Source organism: Bombina bombina, chromosome 1 (genome assembly GCF_027579735.1).
Source record: "Bombina bombina isolate aBomBom1 chromosome 1, aBomBom1.pri, whole genome shotgun sequence".
Classification (NCBI taxonomy): domain Eukaryota; kingdom Metazoa; phylum Chordata; class Amphibia; order Anura; family Bombinatoridae; genus Bombina; species Bombina bombina.
Genome location: NC_069499.1, coordinates 742,995,972 through 743,022,644, shown reverse-complemented (window position 1 = coordinate 743,022,644; position 26,673 = coordinate 742,995,972). Strand labels below are relative to the sequence as shown.

At 38.7% G+C, this 26,673-nt stretch overlaps 1 protein-coding gene and 1 non-coding gene across 2 annotated transcripts in view; one reads left to right on the top strand and one right to left on the bottom strand.

Annotated features, from left to right (window-relative positions):
• The window catches only part of GPC3 (glypican 3), a 1,305,553-nt gene that overhangs the window by 532,497 nt on the left and 746,383 nt on the right, over window positions 1–26,673 (top strand). The window lies entirely within an intron of this gene.
• On the bottom strand, window positions 10,096–10,262 carry LOC128646290 (U1 spliceosomal RNA). Its single transcript, XR_008400251.1, has one exon. It is a non-coding gene; the product is annotated as a U1 spliceosomal RNA (small nuclear RNA).

The window sequence follows — 26,673 nt, the reverse complement described above, 5'->3', positions numbered from 1 at the left end:
TTTTTATAATCTTTTGTACAACCATATCCAGTAGATATATCAATTTTGTCTCTACTTGGAGGCCAAATTAATAAAAAATAATATTTTATATATATATATATATATATATATATATATACCTATATATATATATATATATATATATATATATACACACACAGTATATATATATATATATATATATATATATATATATATATAAAACATGGAAGGGAACTGCACTCCAATACCGGATCAGGTACACATCCTGTGACTCAGTAACATCCAGCCCTAGGTGCTAAATAGCACTCCAAAAAAGCTGTGATGTCACCAGAGCCACAGGCAGTTAACCCCAGTCCGGAATGGGTGCAAGAAACAAGGGAGATTACAAATAAAAAGTAATACAACACATAGAAACACCCAGCACTCACCAGCTAGCTCACAGCTAAGATAAAATCACAACTGGAAAGGTTAGTCACCGCATCTGGCCAAATGGGAAAGGTCAGGCACCACGTCAAGGTCCTTTCCTTTGCCTGAGTCCCTAACACAGGCACACCATCATGCGAGCTCACAAAGCTAAACAAACTGAGAACAAAGAAGAGGTGCACAGGTGGCTGTAATCACCCATAGAAAATACAAAACATGGAAGGGAACTGCACTCCAAGACCGGATCAGGTACACATCCTGTGACTCAGCAACATCCAGCCCTGGGTGCTAAATAGCACTCCAAAAAAGCTGTGATGTCACCAGAGCCACAGGCAGTTAACCCCAGTCCGGAATGGGTGCAGTTCCCTTCCATGTTTTGTATTTTCTATGGGTGATTACAGCCACCTGTGCACCTCTTCTTTGTTCTCAGTTTGTTTAGCTTTGTGAGCTCGCATGATGGTGTGCCTGTGTTAGGGACTCAGGCAAAGGAAAGGACCTTGACGTGGTGCCTGAGCTTTCCCATTTGGCCAGATGCGGTGACTAACCTTTCCAGTTGTGATTTTATCTTAGCTGTGAGCTAGCTGGTGAGTGCTGGGTGTTTCTATGTGTTGTATTACTTTTTATTTGTAATCTCCCTTGTTTCTTGCACCCATTCCGGACTGGGGTTAACTGCCTGTGGCTCTGGTGACATCACAGCTTTTTTGGAGTGCTATTTAGCACCCAGGGCTGGATGTTACTGAGTCACAGGATGTGTACCTGATCTGGTCTTGGAGTGCAGTTCCCTTCCATGTTTTGTATTTTCTATGGGTGATTACAGCCACCTGTGCACCCCTTCTTTGTTCTCAGTTTGTTTAGCTTTGTGAGCTCGCATTATGGTGTGCCTGTGTTAGGGACTCAGGCAAAGGAAAGGACCTTGACGTGGTGCCTGAGCTTTCCTATTTGGCCAGATGCGGTGACTAACCTTTCCAGTTGTGATTTTATCTTAGCTGTGAGCTAGCTGGTGAGTGCTGGGTGTTTCTATGTGTTGTATTACTTTTTATTTGTAATCTCCCTTGTTTCTTGCACCCATTCCGGACTGGGGTTAACTGCCTGTGGCTCTGGTGACATCACAGCTTTTTTGGAGTGCTATTTAGCACCCAGGGCTGGATGTTACTGAGTCACAGGATGTGTACCTGATCCGGTCTTGGAGTGCAGTTCCCTTCCATGTTTTGTATTTTCTATAGGTGATTACAGCCACCTGTGAACCCCTTCTTTGTTCTCAGTTTGTTTAGCTTTGTGAGCTCGCATGATGGTGTGCCTGTGTTAGGGACTCAGGCAAAGGAAAGGACCTTGACATGGTGCCTGAGCTTTCCCATTTGGCCAGATGCGGTGACTAACCTTTCCAGTTGTGATTTTATCTTAGCTGTGAGCTAGCTGGTGAGTGCTGGGTGTTTCTATGTGTTATATATATATATATATATATTCTATGGATTATTTTGAATTTTTTTATAGCATGAATATTTCGATAACACAATGTAAGATTTGTAATTCTTCATGGGTGCTAACCTGACACCGCGTAAGACCTAAATCGTGAAAGGCAAATTGCATTACGCATATTTTACATTCCTCTGTTCTAAAAATATATGTAGAATAAAAATTGTACTGCAAGTGAAGAACACGAGTGATAGGTGTTAGGTTCTTTTTTTCTGTGCTCTCCAGTGACTTCTATGGGGAGAATACGTTATTGCGTTCACAATATTTGGTTAGCATGCATAGGCCTAGATTTGGAGTTCGGCGGTAAAAGGGCTGTTAACGCTCCGCGGGCTTTTTTCTGGCCGCACCATAAAATTAACTCTGGTATCGAGAGTTTAATCAAATGCTGCGTTAGGCTCCAAAAAAGGAGCGTAGAGCATTTTTACCGCAAATGCAACTCTCGATACCAGAGTTGCTTACGGACGCGGCCGGCCTCAAAAACGTGCTCGTGCACGATTCTCCCATAGGAAACAATGGGGCTGTTTGAGCTGAAAAAAAACCTAACACCTGCAAAAAAGCAGCGTTCAGCTCCTAACGCAGCCCCATTGTTTCCTATGGGGAAACACTTCCTACGTCTGCACCTAACACTCTAACATGTACCCCGAGTCTAAACACCCCTAACCTTACACTTATTAACCCCTAATCTGCCGACCCCGCTATCGCTGACCCCTGCATATTTTTTTTAACCCCTAATCTGCCTCTCCGTAAACCGCCGCAACCTACGTTATCCCTATGTACCCCTAATCTGCTGCCCTAACATCGCCGACCCCTATATTATATTTATTAACCCCTAATCTGCCCCCCTCAACGTCGCCGACACCTGCCTACACTTATTAACCCCTAATCTGCCGAGCGGATCTGAGCGCTACTATAATAAAGTTATTAACCCCTAATCCGCCTCACTAACCCTATCATAAATAGTATTAACCCCTAATCTGCCCTCCCTAACATCGCCGACACCTACCTTCAATTATTAACCCCTAATCTTCCGATCGGAGCTCACCGCTATTCTAATAAATGGATTAACCCCTAAAGCTAAGTCTAACCCTAACACTAACACCCCCCTAAGTTAAATATAATTTTTATCTAACGAAATAAATTAACTCTTATTAAATAAATGATTCCTATTTAAAGATAAATACTTACCTGTAAAATAAATCCTAATATAGCTACAATATAAATTATAATTATATTATAGCTATTTTAGGATTAATATTTATTTTACAGGCAACTTTGTAATTATTTTAACCAGGTACAATAGCTATTAAATAGTTAAGAACTATTTAATAGTTACCTAGTTAAAATAATAACAAATTTACCTGTAAAATAAATCCTAACCTAAGATATAATTAAACCTAACACTACCCTATCAATAAAATAATTAAATAAACTACCTACAATTACCTACAATTAACCTAACACTACACTATCAATAAATTAATTAAACACAATTCCTACAAATAAATACAATTAAATAAACTAGCTAAAGTACAAAAAATAAAAAAGAACTAAGTTACAGAAAATAAAAAAATATTTACAAACATAAGAAAAATATTACAACAATTTTAAACTAATTACACCTACTCTAAGCCCCCTAATAAAATAACAAAGCCCCCCAAAATAAAAAATTCCCTACCCTATTCTAAATTAAAAAAGTTACAAGCTCTTTTACCTTACCAGCCCTGAACAGGGCCCTTTGCGGGGCATGCCCCAAGAAGTTCAGCTCTTTTGCCTGTAAAAAAAAACATACAATACCCCCCCCCAACATTACAACCCACCACCCACATACCCCTAATCTAACCCAAACCCCCCTTAAATAAACCTAACATTAATCCCCTGAAGATCTTCCTACCTTGTCTTCACCATCCAGGTATCACCGATCCGTCCTGGCTCCAAGATCTTCATCCAACCCAAGCGGGGGTTGGTGATCCATAATCCGGTGCTGAAGAGGTCCAGAAGAGGCTCCAAAGTCTTCCTCCTATCCGGCAAGAAGAGGACATCCGGACCGGCAAACATCTTCTCCAAGCGGCATCTTCGATCTTCTTCCATCCGGAGCGAAGCGGCAGGATCCTGAAGACCTCCAGCGCGGAACATCCATCCGGACCGACGACTGAACGACGAATGACTGTTCCTTTAAGGGACGTCATCCAAGATGGCGTCCCTCGAATTCTGATTGGCTGATAGGATTCTATCAGCCAATCGGAATTAAGGTAGGAATTTTCTGATTGGCTGATGGAATCAGCCAATCAGAATCAAGTTCAATCCGATTGGCTGATCCAATCAGCCAATCAGATTGAGCTCGCATTCTATTGGCTGTTCCGATCAGCCAATAGAATGCAAGCTCAATCTGATTGGCTGATTGGATCGGCCAATCGGATTGAACTAGATTCTGATTGGCTGATTCCATCAGCCAATCAGAAAATTCCTACCTTAATTCCGATTGGCTGATAGAATCCTATCAGCCAATCGGAATTCGAGGGACGCCATCTTGGATGACGTCCCTTAAAGGAACAGTCATTCGTCGTTCAGTCGTCGGTCTGGATGGATGTTCCGCGCTGGAGGTCTTCAGGATCCTGCCGCTTCGCTCCGGATGGAAGAAGATCGAAGATGCCGCTTGGAGAAGATGTTTGCCGGTCCGGATGTCCTCTTCTTGCCGGATAGGAGGAAGACTTTGGAGCCTCTTCTGGACCTCTTCAGCACCGGATTATGGATCGCCAACCCCCGCTTGGGTTGGATGAAGATCTTGGAGCCAGGACGGATCGGTGATACCTGGATGGTGAAGACAAGGTAGGAAGATCTTCAGGGGATTAGTGTTAGGTTTATTTAAGGGGGGTTTGGGTTAGATTAGGGGTATGTGGGTGGTGGGTTGTAATGTTGGGGGGGGTTATTGTATGTTTTTTTTTACAGGCAAAAGAGCTGAACTTCTTGGGGCATGCCCCGCAAAGGGCCCTGTTCAGGGCTGGTAAGGTAAAAGAGCTTGTAACTTTTTTAATTTAGAATAGGGTAGGGAATTTTTTATTTTGGGGGGCTTTGTTATTTTATTAGGGGGCTTAGAGTAGGTGTAATTAGTTTAAAATTGTTGTAATATTTTTCTTATGTTTGTAAATATTTTTTTATTTTCTGTAACTTAGTTCTTTTTTATTTTTTGTACTTTAGCTAGTTTATTTAATTGTATTTATTTGTAGGAATTGTGTTTAATTAATTTATTGATAGTGTAGTGTTAGGTTAATTGTAGGTAATTGTAGGTAGTTTATTTAATTATTTTATTGATAGGGTAGTGTTAGGTTTAATTATATCTTAGGTTAGGATTTATTTTACAGGTAAATTTGTTATTATTTTAACTAGGTAACTATTAAATAGTTCTTAACTATTTAATAGCTATTGTACCTGGTTAAAATAATTACAAAGTTGCCTGTAAAATAAATATTAATCCTAAAATAGCTATAATATAATTATAATTTATATTGTAGCTATATTAGGATTTATTTTACAGGTAAGTATTTAGCTTTAAATAGGAATCATTTATTTAATAAGAGTTAATTTATTTCGTTAGATGTAAATTATATTTAACTTAGGGGGGTGTTAGTGTTAGGGTTAGACTTAGCTTTAGGGGTTAATCCATTTATTAGAATAGCGGTGAGCTCCGATCGGAAGATTAGGGGTTAATAATTGAAGGTAGGTGTCGGCGATGTTAGGGAGGGCAGATTAGGGGTTAATACTATTTATGATAGGGTTAGTGAGGCGGATTAGGGGTTAATAACTTTATTATAGTAGCGCTCAGGTCCGCTCGGCAGATTAGGAGTTAATAAGTGTAGGCAGGTGTCGGCGACGTTGTGGGGGGCAGATTAGGGGTTAATAAATATAATATAGGGGTCGGCGGTGTTAGGGGTAGCAGATTAGGGGTACATAGGGATAACGTAGGTGGCGGCGCTTTGCGGTTGGAAGATTAGGGGTTAATTATTTTAAGTAGCTGGCGGCGATGTTGTGGGGGACAGGTTAGGGGTTAATAAATGTAATACAGGGGTCGGCGGGGTTAGGGGCAGCAGATTAGGGGTACATAAATATAACATAGGTGGCGGTCGGCAGATTAGGGGTTAAAAATTTTAATCGAGTGTCGGCGATGTGGGGGGGGCCTCGGTTTAGGGGTACATAGGTAGTTTATGGGTGTTAGTGTACTTTAGGGTACAGTAGTTAAGAGCTTTATGAACCGGCGTTAGCCAGAAAGCTCTTAACTCCTGCTTTTTTCAGGCGGCTGGAATCTTGTCGTTAGAGCTCTAACGCTCACTTCAGAAACGACTCTAAATACCAGCGTTAGAAAGATCCCATTGAAAAGATAGGCTACGCAAATGGCGTAGGGGGATCTGCGGTATGGAAAAGTCGCGGCTGAAAAGTGAGCGTTAGACCCTTTAATCACTGACTCCAAATACCAGCGGCAGCCTAAAACCAGCGTTAGGAGCCTCTAACGCTGGTTTTGACGGCTACCGCCGAACTCCAAATCTAGGCCATAGGGTTTCACTTGCATTAATTTTTTCTTCAACTTGTAATACATGTACAACCCAACACGTGCAAAAGGCTTACTTCTACTAAAGCGCTAAATAGCTTGCCACATTTAATCTGGCCCTTTATTCATTACTTGAAATGTTACATTTAATGGTCTTTTAAAGGGATATGTAACCAAAAATGTTATTTTGTGATTAAATTGTTTCATTTTTAACTTTACTTCTATTATGAAATTTGCTTTGTACCCATGATATTCTGTGTTGAAGAGATACCTAGGTAGGTATCTGGAGAACTACATGGCAGGAATTAGTGCTGCTATTTAGTGCTCTTACAAATGGATAACATTCTTGCAAAACTGCTACGATATAGTTCTCCAGAAATGGGCTTGCTCCTAAGCATACATCCATACTTTTCAACAAAATATACCAAGAGAACAAAGAAAAATTGATAATAAAAGTTATTTAAAATTATATCCTCTATCTAGAACATAAAATAACATTTTGGGTTTCATATCCCTTTAACCCTGCAAGAATGCTGTTGTCATTTGTTGAAAAGCCTCCTCTGTTATATTTATCTTATCTTCTCTGCTTTGGAAACTCTGAGATTAGGGATGGTATAGTGTTCTAATGCATATTTTCTGAGAATAATTAATACGGTTTGCATGTCTTCAGTCTAATCAAATGCTGAATGTCTGCAGAATGTTAGTTATTCTTTTTAACAAAAAATGCGAACTTTCCCTTTTAAAAGTAACATTAGAATATAGAATACAGATTTGGTTATCTGATTTTCTTACACTTGGATTGGGTAAACATGTAAAACAAACTAACAAGTAACAGACTTTTCTTTGGCTGTATAAGAGGGTTTTTCTGGCAGTTTTCCCACACACCTCTTTATATGCAAAATATACATGTCCAATATGTAGTAAAACATGGCAGCTAAAGCATTTCATGACAGTGTAGTTAACATTTCATATAACTGTGCCTAATTTGATCATTAAAGGGACACTAAAACCAATTTTTTTCTTTCAAGATCCAGATAGAGCATGCAATTTTAAGTAACTTTCTAATTTACTCCTATTATCAAATTTTATTCGTTCTCTTGCTATCTTTTTTTAAAAAGCCGTAATATGATGCATAGGAGCCGGCCAATTTGTGGTTGAGAACCTGGGTTATGCTTGCTTATTGGTGGCTAAATGTAAGCGCTATCCAGGGTGCTGAACCTAAAATAGACTGGCTGCTAAGATTTACATTCCTGCTTTTTAAATAAAGATAGCAAGAGAGAGAAGAAAATTGGATAATAGGAGTAAATGCTCAAAAATTTGGGTTTAGTATCCCTTTAACATCTTTAAAACATCCAAACACTTAAACACTTTATGACATTCATAAATGAAGCCCCAGGTATAAAAAGTGCTTGACGCAGGGCGTATTTTTTTTAGACACACCAAAAGCCATACATATCCAGTGAAGAAGACAGAATATGTATACAAAGTATACTGCACTCAGGTAGTTGTTCCAGGAGGGTGGATCCACTTTTTGCATGTATTTATATATATATATATATATATATATATATATATATATATATATATATATATATATATATATATATAATCATTTCGTCACTGTCAAATATCATAGGGATCTAAAATTTACAGATAAATACTCACATGAGTTATGTCCAACTCTACAGAGCAAAGTATATTTGCAATTGAAATATATTAAAATATTCATGTCACATATTACAGTATTTTACATTAAATTACCAAGTCTATTTACATAGTTGGTGTGCATATGTAAGATACCTCTAGAAGCATTTTCCGTGAGCATGAATATTTATTTACTCACGTTAAAAAGATATTTTTGATGATATTTCATACTAAAGATATACTCCTAAGTGAAAATATTTTAGCATGAGGATTAATAAAGGCTCTGATTTGAAGAAAACCATTTATATTGCAACACCTGAAAATGTATTGTTTGCTTCGTTATGATCCGGTTCCCATAGCCTAAATAGCTTTACATTGTAAATCGATATAACAAATAATATTTTATAAACCATATAATATATTCTTGCATTTTTTTATATAAAATGGCATTATTTTTTTTTTTTTAATTGATTGAAATTTATATTTGCATTATAGCGTTAACTTTATTTTCATGTTGTTGCATGAATAGTTGACATATTATACCTAAGGGGCATTGTACTTTAAATGTATCTATTATGTATATGAAAGAGCAGCAGTTTAAGGGACACTGAACCCAGATTTTTTCTTTTGTGTTTCAGATAGAGCATGAAGTTTTAAGCAACTTTCTAATTTACTCCTAGTATCAAATTTTCTTCATTCTCTTGGTATCTTTATTTGAAAATCATGAATGTAAGTTTAGATGCCGGTCCATTTTTGGTGAACAACCTGGGTTGTTCTTGCTGATTGGTGGATATTTTCACCCACCAATAAACAAGTGCTGTCCAGGGTCCTAAATCAAAAAATGTCTGGCTCCATAGCTTAGATGCCTTCTTTTTCAAATAAAGATAGCAAGAGAACAAAGAAAAATTGATAATAGGAGTAACTTAGAAAGTTGGTTAAAATAGCATGCTCTATCTGAATCACAAAATAAAAAAATTAGGTTCAGTGTCCCTTTAACCATCTTGAAAATCATTTTGCATGAATAAAGATTAAAGGGGCATGTATGTCAAAATGAAAGGGTAATTGAACACTTACAATACAAAGGTCCAGATTACAAGGGGAGTGCTATCATTAGTGCAAAAACAAGATGGCAGTGTTCTTTATTCTCAAATCCATATTACACTGTTGCACACTGTTAAAATTACTGAGAAATTATTTGTGTGAACTCGCAGTCATTTACTCTCTCCATATTTTCTATGGGTAGCGTAGAACGGTAATATGCACTTGTATTACAAGTTGAAAGTAAATGTGATCGTTCAAAAGCAATTGCATTAACCACTCAAACTTTTTACGCAACCTTTCAGAGTTTGTCCAGATGAAATAGTTGCACTAAACTTCACTATGAACTCATAAACGTCACACCCCACATCGCAAACTAAACCTCTACACTGTTAACCCCTTACCCACGAGTCCCCCACATTGAAAAGTACATCTTTAGTCTATTAACCTCTAAACTGCCACACCCCACATTGCAAACTAAACCTCTACACTATTAACCCTTAAAACCACCAGACCCCACAATGCAAAATAACTCACTAACATCTAAACCCCCTAACACCCTCTAAGTTAAACCAAAGTAGTCTAACCTTTTTCTCCATTGACTTCTATCAGTGAATACGTGAACACGCAAGCGGAAGTCTGACCAGCTTTTTGCACTTGTCAGGAGAGTGAAAACAGTTTACTTTCAACTTGTAATACGAGCGCAACCCGACAAGCGCAAAAAGCTTACTTCTAGGGCAATTAACGCTCGAACGGAAGGATTAATTTGTGCTCCACTCGTAATCTTGCCCTTTGTGTGCACAATTCAACAAATTGTGCCGATGTTTTTATAATTTGTGGTTTTGTACAAAGAGCACTTACTCCCATGATGGGCATTACAATACTGCATCTCTCTTTTTTTTTTTTATAACCTTCACCTCCCATACTGTCATCTGAATAAATTACTACTTATGACACAATATATCTCAGCAGTTTTAAAATACTTATTTTACATGCAAATAAAAGCGCACACGCAGTCCCCCACTACCATAAATTGTGCAGTCGAGTTTCCCGCATATGGTAAAATTGCAGAGGTCAGTGGCTTCGGAGTGCAATGAACCAGCCTCGCCTTGGGAGAGCCACCTTGATGATCATGGCTAAAACTCCCCTGCCAGGTAAGTATACTTGCAGATATTTTCTAATGCAGCAATTCATGTTTGATGTATTTGTAAAGAAAAGAATTTCCCTTTAAGTATTTTTTGTTGCTATTTATTGTCTACAATAGGCTGTTATGCAGCATTCATTGACAGTTCATTAGAATCACAATCTGCAATGCTCATCTTTCCTTATGGAGTACCATTGTCATGGTAATCTAAATAGATAATGTCTTCCTGAAATCCTGATACGCATTTTCCTTTTTTGTTTTTTTGCATTTGTTTTCATGACTCGCAGTAATTGCCTGATATTGTGAATGAATCTGATCCATTTTCCGTTGACTTCTGCTGTCCATCTCTTAGCTTCTTTCTCATTAAGAAAAAAAAATTGATATTGATCTTCTATACTACAAATACATTTTGCTACAAATTTTCTTCATTGCCAGTGGTATAAAAAAAATCAATAAAAGTCAAATGTTAGAAGTATCAGAGAGATTAGATGTTTATGTATTTGTAATGGAGAATCCCCTTGTCTGGTTTATGACAATAAAAAGCTTAGACACTGGTTCATAATTGGAGGAATTGGACACGATTTTTAATCGTTCTCTCAGTAATTATTTTACCAGAGTTATCTCTCCTGTGTTCTTCATAAACATTTTATGGAGCTAAGGTGGTATCTTTAGTGGCAGGAAAGTATTTGCAGGTGTGTGAATTACATGATAATGTTTCTAGCGTAATCCCCTGCTGATTCTAGGGAACATTAGAGAACTCATTCTGATTAGTTTTATATACAGCACCTACCTCATTAGAATTGAGGGATAAATCTGCAGTAAGATTCTCAACACTTGTAAAATATTACAGTTGTTAATTCTTTGGCTTGATTTTTGGAAAATATACACCTAGATTACGAGTTTTGCGTTAGAGGCTATGCGGTTCTAACGAGCAGTTTTCCCTCACCGCTCACTTACCTACAGCGCTGGTATTACGAGTTTTCAGAAACCCATCGTTAAAAGACAAGAAGTGAGCGTTGAGCAAAATTTTGCTCCTTACCGCACTCCAATACCAGCGCTGCTTAAGTTAGCGGTGAGCTGGTCGTATGTGCTCATGCAAGATTTCCCCATAGGAATCAACAGGGAGAGCCGGCTGAAAAAAAGTCTAACACCTGCAAAAAAGCAGTGTAAAACTCCTTAACGCAGCCCCATTGATTCCTATGGGGAAATAAAAGTTATGTCTACACCTAACACCCTAACATGAAACCCTAGTCTAAACACCCCTAATCTTACACTTATTAACCCCTAATCTGTCACCCCCGACATCGCCGACACCTATAGTATACTTATTAACCCCTAATTTGCCGCTCCGGACACCGCTGCCACCTACATTATACTTATGAACCCCTAATCTGCTGCCCCCAACATCGCCGACATCTACATTATATTTATTAACCCCTAATCTGCCGCCCCCAATGTCGCCGCCACCTACCTACACTTATTAACCCCTAATCTGCCGCCACCAACATCGCCGTCACTATAATAAACATATTAACCCCTAAATCGCTGCACTCCCGCATCGCAAACATTAGTTAAATATTATTAACCCCTAATCTGCCATCTCTAACATCGCCGCCACCTACCTACATTTACTAACCCCTAATCTGCCGCCCCCAACGTCGCCGCCGCCACCACTATATTAAAGTTATTAACCCCTAAACCTAAGTCTAACCCTAAACCTAACACCCACTAACTTAAATATATTTTAAATAAATCTAAATAAATATTCCTATAATTAACTAAATTATTCCTATTTAAAACTAAATACCTATAAAATAAACTATCTACAATATAAATAATAGTTACATTGTAGCTATTTTAGGATTTATTTTTATTTACAGGCAAGTTTGTATTTATTTTAACTAGGTAGAATAGTTATTAAATAGTTATTAACTATTTAATAACTACCTAGCTAAAATAAATACACATTTACCTGTAAAATAAAACCTAACCTAAGTTACACTAACACCTAACACTACACTATAATTAAATAAATTAACTAAATTAAATACAATTACCTAAATTAAATTAGCTAAAGTACAAAAAAAACCCCAGTAAATTACAGAAAATAATAAACAAATTACAGAAATTTAAACTAATTAAACCAAATCTAATAGCCCTATTAAAGTAAAAAAAGCCCCCCCAAAATAAAAAAAAACCCTAGCCTAAACTAAACTACCAATTGCCCTTAAAAGGGCCTTTTGCGGGGCATTGCCCCAAAGTAATCAGCTCTTTTACCTGTAAAACAAAATACAAACAACCCCCCAACAGAAAAACCCACCACCCACACAACCAACCCCCCAAATAAAATACTATCTAAGAAAACCTAAGCTCCCCATTGCGGGTGAAGTGGTCCTCCAGACAGGCAGAAGTCTTCATACAAGCCGGGCAGAAGTGGTCCTCCAGACGGGCAGAAGTCTTCATCCAAGCCGGGCAGAAGTGGTCCTCCAGACGGGCAGAAGACTTCATCCAGACAGCATCTTCTATCTTCATCCATCTGGCGCAGAGCGGGTCCATCTTCAAGACATCCGACTCGGAGCATCCTCTTCTGGCGACGACTAAAACAGAATGAAGGTACCTTTAAGTGACATCATCCAAGATGGCGTCCATTAGATTCCGATTGGCTGATAGAATTCTATCAGCCAGTCGGAATTAAGGTAGAAAAAATCCTATTGGCTGATGCAATCAGCCAATAGGATTGAGCTTGCATTCTATTGGCTGTTCCAATCAGCCAATAGAATGCGAGCCAATAGATTCCATCAGCTAATAGGATTTTTTCTACCTTAATTCCGATTGACTGATAGAATTCTATCAGCCAATCGGAATCTAAGGGACGCCATCTTGGATGACGTCACTTAAAGGTACGTTCATTCTGTTTTAGTTGTCGCCAGAAGATGATGCTCCGCGTCGGATGTCCTGAAGATGGACCCGCTCCGCGCAGGAGGGATGAAGATAGAAGATCCCGCCTGGATGAAGACTTCTGCCCATCTGGAGGACCACTTCTGCCCGGCTTGGATGAAGACTTCTGCCCGTCTGGAGGACCACTTCTGCCCGGGTTGGATGAAGACGTCTCCCGGTAAGTCAATCTTCAGTGGGTTAGTGTTAGGTTTTTTAAGGGTGTATTGGGTGGGTTTTATTTTTTAGATTAGGGTTTGGGGCGGCAAAAGAGCTAACTGCCCTTTTAAGGGCAATGCCCACCAAATGCCCTTTTCAGGGCAATGGGGAGCTAAAGTTTTTATAGATAGTATTTTATTTGGGGGGTTGGTTGTGTGGGTGGTGGGTTTTACTGTTGGGGGGGTGTTTGTATTTTGTTTTACAGGTAAAAGAGCTGATTACTTTGGGGCAATGCCCGCAAAAGGCCCTGTTAAGGGCTATTGGTTGTTTAGTTTAGGCTAGGGTTTTTTTATTTTGGGGGGGGCTTATTTTATTTTAATAGGGCTATTAGATTAGGTGCAATTAGTTTAAATTTCTGTAATTTGTTTATTATTTTCTGTAATTTAGTGGGTTTTTTTGTACTTTCGCTAATTTAATTTAATTTAGGTAATTGTATTTAATTTAGTTAATTTATTTAATTGTAGTGTAGGGTTAGGTGTTAGTGTAACTTAGGATAGGTTTTATTTTACAGGTAAATTTGTATTTATTTTAGCTAGGTAGTTATTAATTAGTTAATAACTATTTAAAAACTATTCTACCTAGTTAAAATAAATACAAACTTGCCTGTAAAATAAAAATAAATCCTAAAATAGCTACAATGTAACTATTAGTTATATTGTAGCTAGCTTAGGGTTTATTTTATAGGTAAGTATTTAGTTTTAAATAGGAATAATTTAGTTAATGATAGTAATTTTATTTAGACTTATTTAAATTATATTTAAGTTATTGGGTGTTAGGTTTAGGGTTAGACTTAGGTTTAGGGGTTAATAACTTTAATATAGTGGCGGCGACGTTGGGGACGGCAGATTAGGGGTTAATAAATGTAGGTACGTGGCGGCGATGTTGGGGGCAGCAGATTAGGGGTTCAAAAATATAATGTAGGTGGCGGCAGTGTCTGGAGCGACAGATTAGGGGTTAAAATTTTTATTTTAGTATTTGCGATGCGGGAGAGCCTCGGTTTAGGGGGTAATAGGTAGTTTATAGGTGTTAGTGTACTTTTTGGCACTTTAGATATGAGTTTTATGTTACGGCGTTGTACCATAAAACTCTTAACTACTGACTTTTAAATGCGTTAGGACTCTTGAGTCTTGACAGGGTAGTCTGCACCGCTCACTTTTTGGCCTCCCAGGACAGACTCGTAATATCAGCGCTATGGAAGTCCCATAGAAAAAAGACTTTACGAAGTTTACGTAAGTCGTTTTGCGGTAAGGCCAAAGAAGTGTGCGGTCACCCTAAACCTGCAAGACTCGTAATACCAGCGGGCATAAAAAAGCAGCGTTAGGAACTCTTAACGCTGCTTTTTTACCCTAACGCACAACTCGTAATCTAGTCTCTTTTAATGGACATTGTGCTCAAAAACTGCATTTAAACATGTTAAATAAAAATGTAACTTTTATAGTTCAGATAGATCTTTTAATTTACTTCTATTATCAAATTAACTTTTTCTTGGTACCATTTGTTTAAAAACATGATTAAGTAGGCTCAGTAACAGCAGTCTATTACTGTGAGCTAGCTGCTAATTGGTGGCCGCACACACTTGCATCTTGTGATTGGCTCAACAGATGTGTTTAGCTAGCTCCCAGTAGTGCTTTGATACTCTGGAGCTGGCTTTACCTAGTGTTTAACCCCTTTGCAGGTATTCAACATAGTTATATGTAAGGAACAGTGCAATAATAAAATGCTCGTGCACACTAGGTCATTTTTGCACCTTTACATCCCTTAAATATTGTTGCAGGTAAAATGTAAATCTAAAGCTGTTACAATTCAAATTGAAATAAACAGGAAATACATGTTGCACACCATAGCTCTCAACATTCTGATTTTGCAGCCTGACATAAAGACAGACACAGTTTTTGTTTATCCAGTTGTAATTACTCAGTGCAACTTATAACACTCAAGTGAAAGATATAACACCAACATGTCAGGCAAAAATAAAGACAATTCAAAAACAGAATCACTGAGTTGGAAAAAAGGATCACCCCCTCCTTAAATTACTTGAAAACTCAATCAGGTGTAGCTAATCACCTTCTCAATGGCACACACAAAGCCATTTGACCTTCAACTGTGATCAGCTGTGGGCATATTGATTAGCTCAGTATGAAAAGAGCTTTCCTGGAGCATCTCAGTCCCTGATAGTGTAACTGAAGCAAACAATCAACTATGGTTGTCAAGGCACTGTCAAAAGATCTCCAGGATAAAGTTGTGGACAGGCACAAATCAGGAGATGGATACAAGAAAATATCAAAGGCTTTATCAATGTCTAGAAGCACAGTGAAGTATATTATTAAGAAGTGGAAGTTATTTTGTGCTACACAACACTGGATCAGGATGTTGCTCCAAACTGGATGAAAGAGCCAGGAGGAAACTGGTCAGAGAGGCTACCAAGAGGCCCACAGCAACTCTGAAGCAGTTGCAGGAATTTATGACATAGAGTGGTCATTGTGTGCATTTGACAACAATATCAAGAATACTCCACAAATGTATGGGAGAGTTGCAAGAAAAAAGCCACCCCTCAAGACAGGTCACATGCAATCACAACTGAGCTTTGCCATAACACACCTAGTAGATTCTGAGGCCACATGGAAAAACGTGTATTGGTCAGATGAGACTAAAATTTAATTATTTGGCCTCAACACCAAACGATATGTCTGGAGGAAATCCAGTACAGCTCACCATTCAAATAACACAATACCCACAGTAAAGCATGGAGGTGGTAATATCCTGTTATGGGGTGTTTCTCTGCAGCAAGCACTTGAGCACTTGTCAGGATAGAAGAAATAATGGATGGGATAAAATACCATCAAATTCTTGAGGAAAATCTGCTGCCCTCTGCCAGGAAGTTGTCAATGGAAAGAAGGTTTACCTTCCAACATGACAATGACCCAAATCACACAGCAAAAATGAACACAGTGGTTGAAGGAGAAAAAGATAAATGTCCTTGCATGGCCTAGTCAGAGCCCAGACTTAAACCCTATTGAAAATCTGTGGCATGACTTGAAGACTGCAGTCCACAAACGGTCACGATTTAATATAACTGAACTGGAGCAGTTCTGCAAATAAGAGTGGGCAAATATTGCACAGTCTAGATATGCAAAGTTAGTAGAGACATATCTTAAGAGACTAAAGGCTGTAATTAATGCAAAAGGTGGTTCAACAAAATACTGACACAAGGGGGTGATCCTTTTTCCAACTCAGTGATTCTGTTTTTGAATTGTCTTTATTTTTGTCTGACATGTTGGTGTTATATCTTTCACTTGGATGTTATAAGTTGCACTGAGTAATTACAACTGGATAAACAAAAACTGTGTCTGTCATTATTTAAGGCTGCAAAGCAACAAAAATATAATTTATGCTAACCTGATAAATTATTTCCTTTCCTGGCATGGAGAGTCCATGAATCCATTCAATTACTAGTGGGAATTCAACTCCTGGAGACCAGGTAGAGGGAAAGAACACCCCAGCAAAGCTTCAAGTATCCTCCATCTTGCAACAATCCCCAGTCATTCAGCCGAGGAATCATGGGAAGAGAAAAAGACACAAAGTGTATAAAGGTGCCTGAGGTTTAGAAAATTACAAAAGCCGTTTTAAGATTAAAATAAGGGCGGGTCGTGGAATCTCCATGCCAGAAAACAAAAGAATTTAATAGATTAGCATAAATTATATTTTCTTTCCAAAGGCATGGAGAGTCCACAAATCCATTCAATTACTAGTGAGAACCTATACCCAAGCTAAAGTCCACAGAATGGAAGGGAGGGATGCACAAGACAGGCAAACCTAAACAGAAGGCACCACCGCTTGAAGAACTTTCCTCCCAAAAGAAACCTCAGCTGAGGCAAAAACATAAAATTTGGAAAATTTGGAAAAAGTATGCAATGAAGACCAAGTGGCTGCCTTGCAAAAATCTGTTCTATAGAAGCATTATTTTTAAAAGCCCAAGAAGAAGAGACAGCCCTAGTGGAGTGAGCCTTATTTCTCTCTGGAGGTTGTTGTCCAGCTGTCTCATAAGCCAATAGAATAACACTTCTCAGCCAAAAGGAGAGAGTAGAAGAAGTGGCCTTCTGACCCTTCCGCTTACCAGAAAATACAACAAAAAGGAGCAGTAGATTGACAAAAATCTTTAGTAGCCTGCAAATAGAATTTCAGAGCACGCACAACATCCAGATTGTGCAACAACCACTCCTTCTGAGAAGAGGGATTAGGACAAAATGAAGGAACAACAATTTCTTGGTTAATATTGCGTTCCGAAACCACCTTAGGTAGGAATCCTAATTTAGTACGAAGAACTGCCTTATCCACATGAAAAATAATATAAGGAGGTTCACACTGTAGAGCCGAAAGCTCTGAAACCTTACGGGCAGAGGAAATTGCCAGAAGAAACAAAACTTTCCAGGAAAGAAATTTAATATCAACAGAATGCAAAGGCTCAAATGGAGCCTGCTGCAGAGCCCTAAGAACAAGATTAAGACTCCAAGGAGGAGCAATTGACCTAAACACAGGCCTGATTCTAACCAAGGCCTGAACAAAAGATTAAACATCTGGCAAAATTGCCAAACACCTTTGCAAAAGAATCGACAGAGCCAAAATCTGACCCTTTAGAGTATTGACAAATAAAACTTTCTTCAGGCCCTCCTGAAGAAAAGAGAGAATGCGGGGAATTCTCACCTGACTCCAAGAAAGACCTCTAAATCTGCACCAATGAAGGTATTTATGCCATACCATATAATATATCTTGCGAGTAACAGGCTTACGAGCCTCAATCATAGTCTCAATAACCTTCACAGACAATCCTCGTCTGGACAAGACTAACCTTTCTATCTCCAAGCAGTCAGCTTCAGAGAAACTAAGTTTGGATGGAGGAAAGGACCCTGAAGTAGAAGATCCTTCCTCAAAGGCAATTTCCATGGGGGAAATGATGACATCTTCACTAGGTCCACATAACAAGTTCTGTGAGGCCACGCTGGAGCTATTAGAATCACCAAAGCCTGCTCCTGTTTGATACAGGTTTTTACCCAAGGAAGAAGGGCAACCCGGGGGGGGGGGGAAGATAACTTAAACCAAAATCCCATGGCACTGCCATTGCGTCGACCAGAGCTGCTTGATCTTGCTCTGTATTTTGGAAGCTTGACGTTTAGATGAGACACCATAAGATACAGCTCCGGAACTCCCCACTTGAGGGTTAGCATCGAGAATACTTCCGGATGGAGAGTCCATTCCCCTGGGTGAAAAGTCTGCCTGCTCAGACAAACCGCTTCCCAGTTGTCCACCCCTGGGATGTGAAGATGACAATTGTGAGACTCCACCCACTGAAGAATGTGAGTCACCTCCTTCATAGCTAATAAGCTCCGAGTTACTCCTTGGTTGTTGATATACGCTACCGAAGTGATATTGTCTGATAAATTTGATAAACCGGACTAAACTAAGTTGAATCCAAGCTGTTAGCACATTGAAAATTGCTCTCAATTCTAGGATATTTATAGGAAGGGCAGACTCCCCCTGAATCCAAAGCCCCTGAGCCCTTAAGGAACCCCGAGTGGTCTCCGTTCCATTGACTGAGCATGCATAACTGTAGAGGTCTCAGATGGAAATGAGCAAACGGAATAATGTCCATGGATGCCACCATGAGACCAATTTCTTCCATACATACTGCCACTGATGGATGAAAAGAGAGCTGAAGTGAACGACAGGCAGCAAGAAGTTTGAATTTTCTAACCTCTATTTTCATAGATACTGAGTCTATGATCGTCCCTAGAAAACATACCCTGGTACTGGGCACCAAGGAAAAGTTCTGTCACGGTAACCGGGCTGCAAGGGTTAAACCCCTACCCCCTACTACCTCACCCCTGTTGTTTCTCAGTGGACTTGGGCTCCTCAGAGCCACCACAATCTCTAAGAATCTTTGTGTGCTTGTTTTTGGGTTCCTACTTTGTCAGAGAAGAGCTGGTCTCTGACCGAAAAAACCCTCCTAGGCTGGCCAGGCTCCTGGAACTTTCGGTCAGCCACCTCACATCTGACAACCGCCTAACCCCTCTCCGGCTGGTCGGGCTCCTGGAACTCCTGGTCGGCCACACAACAGCAGGACACCCGCTACTTTTGCCCCTGGTCGCCCCAGCGGCCCTTTGCCCCAGAGCTCTGCTCTTTTGGAGATGGGTAATATAGGGAGGACAAGGGGTGGTGGAATTCCCGGAGGGGAGCTACTTTGAGAACTGGGGGTTTTGGACACCCCTACCCCCAATCTTTACCGGGCTGTAACTCCGGTCCCCAGCTCAGGGAACCGAGAGCTTTAAAATGACACCCTGGAAGTGCTGCCGCTCCACTGGGATCACCCCAAAAACCGCCTCCCCTGGGTACCGGGACTCTGTGGAACTGTGGCTGCTATGGAGGCGCCAGCCTGTCTGGAGGGGCGGGAATTTCGGGAAAATTGTGGGATTGTCCTTTGTCTTATCAAGATGAGTTCCTGTATAAATGTTGTGTGTTTGTCTCAATAAAGAGTTCTTCTTTTTCCAGCTAAATGCTAGTTGTCTAGTTATTTGGGTGGGGATTGCTGAAATCACTTTCTCTCCGCTACATAGTAGCTGGTTCCAGGTGTTGGAAGATCGTTTCGGCAGGGATCCGTCACAAGTTCACCTTCCACCCGTGAGAGCGGAGAATTGATAGCAAAGAATCTGTATGTGATTTTACTAACTGAAAAGATGTCGCCTGAACCAAGATATCATCCAGGTAAGGTGCCAGCGCAATCCCTAGAGATCTGGCCACAGCTTTGCGCAACAGATTAGGGCTTTAGTGTTTTGTTTTTTTTCTATTTGTCTTCTCCATTGACTTCTATGGGGGAATATGTGAACACGCATGCGATTTGGCTTTTTGAGTTACGGGGGTTAACACACGCGCAAAATAAGTTGTTTTGAAACTTGTAATACCTGCGCAACCCCAAATATGAAAAAGCCGTAACGCACGCTGTGTTTTCGCAACTGCGAAAAACTGATTTGCTTTGCGAATTGTAATCTTGCCCAAAGTATTTTGTTCATGCACACACCAGATTTGCAGGTGCATAGACACACAAAGCACACATGCACACAGACACAGACACATACTTGTGAATTTCTTTGAAATATGTTTTTCTTGAAACATTACAGACTAGTAGGTTTCCTATGCAAGTGTAATATTAGCTTTCATGTCTCTTGAACAAAAATGCACTCTATTTAACATAATAATGTTTCTTATATCATCACATGTTTGCCTTTGTACATGTCATGTTCCTCAGACATGTATAATAACAATAGTGTCTAGCACACAGCCAGTGAATAACTTTTTTTTACAAAGTGTCACACAGAGCAATTGCTATTGCTTTTCTTGTAGCAGTAAAGGATGAAGAAATCAGGAGATATGATAAAGTAGAGGGGGGGGGGGGGGATGAGAATTCTTTGGAAAATAGAATTGAAGTCCCTGCAGAAATCAAGAGTTATATGAGTTGCACCAAGGATATAACAGAACAGATGTTCTGATGTTCTTATCAAGGAACGTCCCCATGTGAATTATTTTCCAGATGCTTTCATAGGACACAAAGCAGTGGTGATATTTATTTTAAGCTCAATGAAATTATATAATAAATAATTGACTTTACCATAAACAAAACTCAAATATCCCTGTGATGGGTTTGTGGGTTATAAATTTTATTAGGTATTTTAAATAAACAAGGCAGCAGTTGCTGTGTAAATTTTAATTGCATCTGTCTGCCTGTTTATCTATTTATCTATCTATCTATCTATCTATCTACTTATATTATAGTGTATGCTGTGGTTAAACATAAGTTTGTGCAGTGTTTGGGAGTTGTGCCCCCTTTCAATACCGCAGCTCCCAAGTGTCTTATAAAAATCTCTGCCCTTAAAGGGACATTGAACCCATTTTTTTGTTTCTTCTATGATTCAGACAGAGCATACAACTTTCCAATTTACTTCTATTATTAGTTTTTCTTAATTCTCTTGGTATCCTTTATTGAAGATCAGCAATGCACTACTGGGAGCTAGCTGAACCCATTAGAAAGCCAATGACAAGAAGCATGTATATGCTTGCACCAATTAGCAGCTAGCTCCCAGCTCTGAGCCTACCTAAGTATATTTTTCAACAAAGGATACCAAGATAACAAAGCAAATTAGATAATAGAAGTAAATCGGAAAGTTAAATGGTATGCTCTGTCTCAATCTTGCAAGAATGTGGGGTTTTATGTCCCTTTAAGGTAAATCCCGGTTATTCATGACTATGCCCTGAGAATTATCTCTCCATCCATTCCTGATCAGTGCCTGGAAAATGTAGGGAGGTATTATCTGCACATATACAAGGCTGGATATTTCCACTAGTCTAGGACCAGTAATAGTGGCTGATATACCATGCTACGAATCCACCAGTTTCCGTGCGAGCCTTCAGGCTCTCAGGAAACAAAAGTTAAGAAGCAGCGGTCATAAGACCGCTGCTCTTTAACTCATCCCCACCTCTGAGGTGGCCGACAGCAATCATCCCAATCAGAAACGATCCGGATGTTTGACACCCCCTGCTAGCGGCCGAATGTGCAGGGGGCGGCATTGCACAATAATTTTACACAAAATGCTTGTGCAATGATAAATATTGACAGCGTATGCTATCGGCATTTATCGATGTCGGGCGGGCATGATCCACTACAAAGGCCCTATAAAATGGTATAGACTAGTAGGAAAACTGGCTTTTTTTACTTGTCTATAATATATAGCAGTCTATTAATGTTTTCTTAATAAGTAAACATATTTCATGACTGGTAGTCTGTAATTAAGTTTTACAGTTACACCTATAAAATCAATAAAGTGTTATATTACTAGTATGCCACTGTTTGGAGTGTATTCTCCAGATAACAGCGCATTACTCTTAGTCTATGAAATGCATTTTACTATCAATAAAGTACATTTACCTTAATGATCTATAATTTATTTTTATTACATAGCAACATGGAAAGGTGAAATCAACCTTTTATTTGTCTTTAAATAAATGTCAAAGTCTTGTCCTATAAATTAAAGCTATTGAAAAAGCTTAACACATTAAAGGAAATGTTATTTATGCATGGGTACTTATAACATATTTATTCCAGCAACATTACAAAAGCCACCGCAATGTTATGTCAAAATCTTCCGGCTCAAATGTAAATGAAGAGCATTAATGTTTCATATTGCTGTGGGTTTCTCTCAGGATTTTTTGGAATCTAAACTTTATTACACACAACGATTGAATATTTTTAAAGCTGCAGGACATATAGCGTAGTATGTCTACTGCGTGAGACATTTTATAATCACGTTAATTGATTCAAGATTGTGGTAGACTGCCTGTAACTGTATGTAATGCACTATGATTATGGAATAAGTTGTTCATCTCCTATATGTCCTTCTTAAGGGTCACAGAGTGATATCCCTTGACATGTTGAGACCAAAACATTTGTATAGCATTTAAAACTTTTTGTGTGAGTAAGTAACAAAAAGAAACTACTCCCTTGTTTGTGCACAAGAATGTCTTCTGAGGCCTTTTCCATATCTTGCTAAGTATGAATTATACAAACTGGGGATCAGGTGTAAAGTGGGAGGGGTGGGCTAGATAACCAGTGATGGACCCTGGGTTGTGCAAGGGGCAGTTGGTGGTCACAGGCTTTCCTTAGAGCATTTGGTGTATAAATGGGAAATGACACGAAAAAGGAAAGATAATGGGACAGAGCTTCCAGTTTAGAATAATTTCACAAACGCAGGATTAGTGGAAAAATGTCTCACCTTTCTGCATTTTCAATTTGATTTAATTATAGAATTATTTTAAGAATATTGGTGCTTGTTAATGTAATATAATCCCCAGAGACATTTAATAAAATTGCTTAATAGTTAATGCTCCTTTTTTGTGTGTAGTAGGTGTACGTCCCTCTTGCTCTGAATGCTTCTCTTATTTTCTTTATGTTTAACGATATTTAACAGTGATATTTACTAAATGTCATCCTTGTACTATCAAGCCCTAATAGACTATTCACTTTGTAGGCCCTATACAACTGAGCTCCCTGCCAATTGGTGGGAATTAAAGGAACATGGAACCTGAACTTTTTTTTAATGATTTATATAGATTGTCACATTTAAATATACATCTCTATCAGTTACTTTGTTCTCTTTGTATCCTTTGCTGAAAAGCAGGTAGGTTATACAGTTGTAAGATCACTAGTTGTCAGCAGTGTTTGCTGTAATATAGTGCTTTAGACTAGTGCACGCTATATACCTAGGTATCTTCTCAACAAAAAATATTATAACAAGACAATTTTTATAACAGTAGTATATTTAAAAGTTTTTTAAATTGTAAACTCTTTCTAAATCATGAAAAAAAAATTTGTTTCATGTCCCTTTTAGATTGCACAAGAACTCAATTGTGCCCCCTACTCTTGTGCTACCAATTTCATAAAAGCAGAGGTTTGATCAGCCCGGTGTGATATTTATCCACTATGTCTGAGGCCATAGTGCGGTTTGAAACAACATTCTTAGGGGTAGCTTTATTAAAGTACGAGCAGACATGATACAATGTAGCATATCATGTCTGCTGCACATACGCTGTCAGAATTTATCATTGCACCAGCAGTTCTTGTGAACTGCTGGTGCAATGCCGCCCCCTGCAGATTAACGGCCGCTAGCAGGGGTTGTCAATCAACCCGATCGTATTCGATTGGGTTGATTTCTGTCCATGGCCTCAGAGCAGGCAGACCAGTTATGGAGCAGCGGTCTTTAGACCGCTGCTTCATAACTTCTGTTTCCAATGAGCCTGAAGGCTCGCCGGAAACAAGGGGTATACGGAGCTTAATAAATCGGCCCCTTATAATTAACTGATGTTTCTTAACTTTTGGTTGCCAGCATAAACAAGGGCTTTGAAGCTATATCTGAAGCTTTATAAATGGATCTCTATGTCCCTTGAAACTGGAACTTAGAGGTATATTTAAGAATTTCTGGGCAGACATGTTTCCAGACAGTAAACCTGTCCACCTGCAATCACTGGTGGTGATGCAGCATTGGCTGATAAAATGTAAGATTGCACAAGAAAACCAATAGCGCAAGATCAAGGGTTATCAATTGCTCCTATCTAATCAGTCTGAGCTGATTTTAATCCCCCACCTCATATGACCGCTGCTTACTAGATTGCAATTTGATGTCTCACACTACAAGGGCTCTGAGACTGAGAATGAGCCCCTTATCATTTTAACAGGAACCAAAAGTACTAAGTAGCAAGTCTTTGATAGATCCGATTTAGATATTCATAACTTGTCTTGGTGAGAATCTAAAGAAAGAAAAGCTGCTGATTTTTCCTTCTGGAATAACTCTCACAATTGGCTTTAGGTTAGGGTTGCGATTTTAGCATGGTGTTTTACATTTTTTTTCCCTTGAATTAATTTAATTCTATTAGGGTAGCAAATACTAAAGTGAGAGCTCTGCAGGGTGCCGGCGTGGTGCTAGAAATTCATACAGAGAAAAGATGTCTTTATATTGACTTGAAATTTTAACAAGCCTTATTAGAATAACAGATATCCAATTCAACAATAGGACAGCTTGGCCTGCTGATCACTACAGACAAATACAGAGATATGCAAAAATGTCAATCTTAAAAATGATCATAGCTGTAAAATACATCTGCAGTGTTATTTTTTTACTATTACATATTTAGTGCACTTTAAGTGGCATTCACATTATTTATTTTGTATCTATAGTACATCAGCAATTAATCATTGCATTTTAGATCTGCCTACACAATAGCTACTTTAATATCATTAAAACTAGCAACATTTAGTATATCTGGAGCCACTGGAGAAGACTTTTGAGTATGTTATCTTATCTCTCTTGTTAGAGAAAGATAAAAATCAACTCTTGCAAGGATCAAAGAAAGAATGTTCACGGATTCTTTTTTTTTATATACTAGGCATAATTAAACATTTTGGGCCACATTACAAGTGGAGTGCTATATAACGCTTTCCACTCGAGTATTAACAGCACTGGAAGTAAATGTTTTGCGTGTCGGGTTGCGCTCGTATTATGAATTGAAAGTAAAAAGTTAACGCTTGTGCATTAATCTGATGCTTGCAAAAAGCAGAACTTACAATATCCTGTTAACCTATTTCCCATAGAAGCCAATGGAAAAAAATGTGAGACACCCCACTCTCGTGCTAACCCCAACTCATATTCTCAAGTGCGCTAACCCGACATAAAATTATGAATATTTCACATTCAAATGTTCTTTACATAGAAGATAATGTTCTATTTATTCATATATACATATTTCTAGATCATATCTGATGGTATTTTGGTACAATATATATCTCTATACGCTATATATATATATATATATATATATATATATATATATATATATATATATATATATATATATATATATATGAAAAAAAGAGAAAGAGAACAGCACTCCTGAGATAGAACAAAAGCTAGAATAACTTCCATGCCTGTTCATTTATATTACAACTCAGGGTGCGCGTTCTTTTAGCACACTATGCTCCTTCACAGAGAAAAAATATCCTGTAGCATATCAGCCTGATCCTGCCCAATGACAGTCCAGCGCTGATTATATATAGGTATTGATATATATACATATATTATTTATTTTTATTTCAAAAATATTTTGCCAGGAAGGATACATTGAGATTTCTCTCATTTTCAATTATGTCCAGGGTCCACAAAACATTGCATTGATACAATAGGGTACAATAAAATACAAAAACAATATTAATACATAATATATGCAAAAGTTAACATGTAGGAAATATATAATCAACCATGACAGGTGCATTCTGTTTTGAGATATGTAGAGAGGGATCTCTTAAAGGATTTTAGGTTTGGGGAAGGTTTGAAAGTGAGCGGGAGGTTGTTCCATAATTGTGGCGCTCTGTAGGAAAAGGAGGATCGAGCTGCTTTCTTTTTGTATTGAGGCAAGCTAAATAATGTGCTGGTACTGAATCAGAGGTTATAGGAGGTGGGAACAGCCGGGAGAGCATTCTGCTCAGGCAGGGTGGGAGCTTCCCAGAAAAGCTCTTAAACACAAGGCTGGAAAGATGGAGGGTGTGTCTGGATTCCAGCGACAGCCAGTTTAGTTCTTTTAGCATGTCACAATGGTGGGTCCTGTAGTTACATTGTAGCACAAAGCGGCAGAACGAGTAATACAATGTATCCCCATAATTCATGATTCGCATCAGCATTTGCTG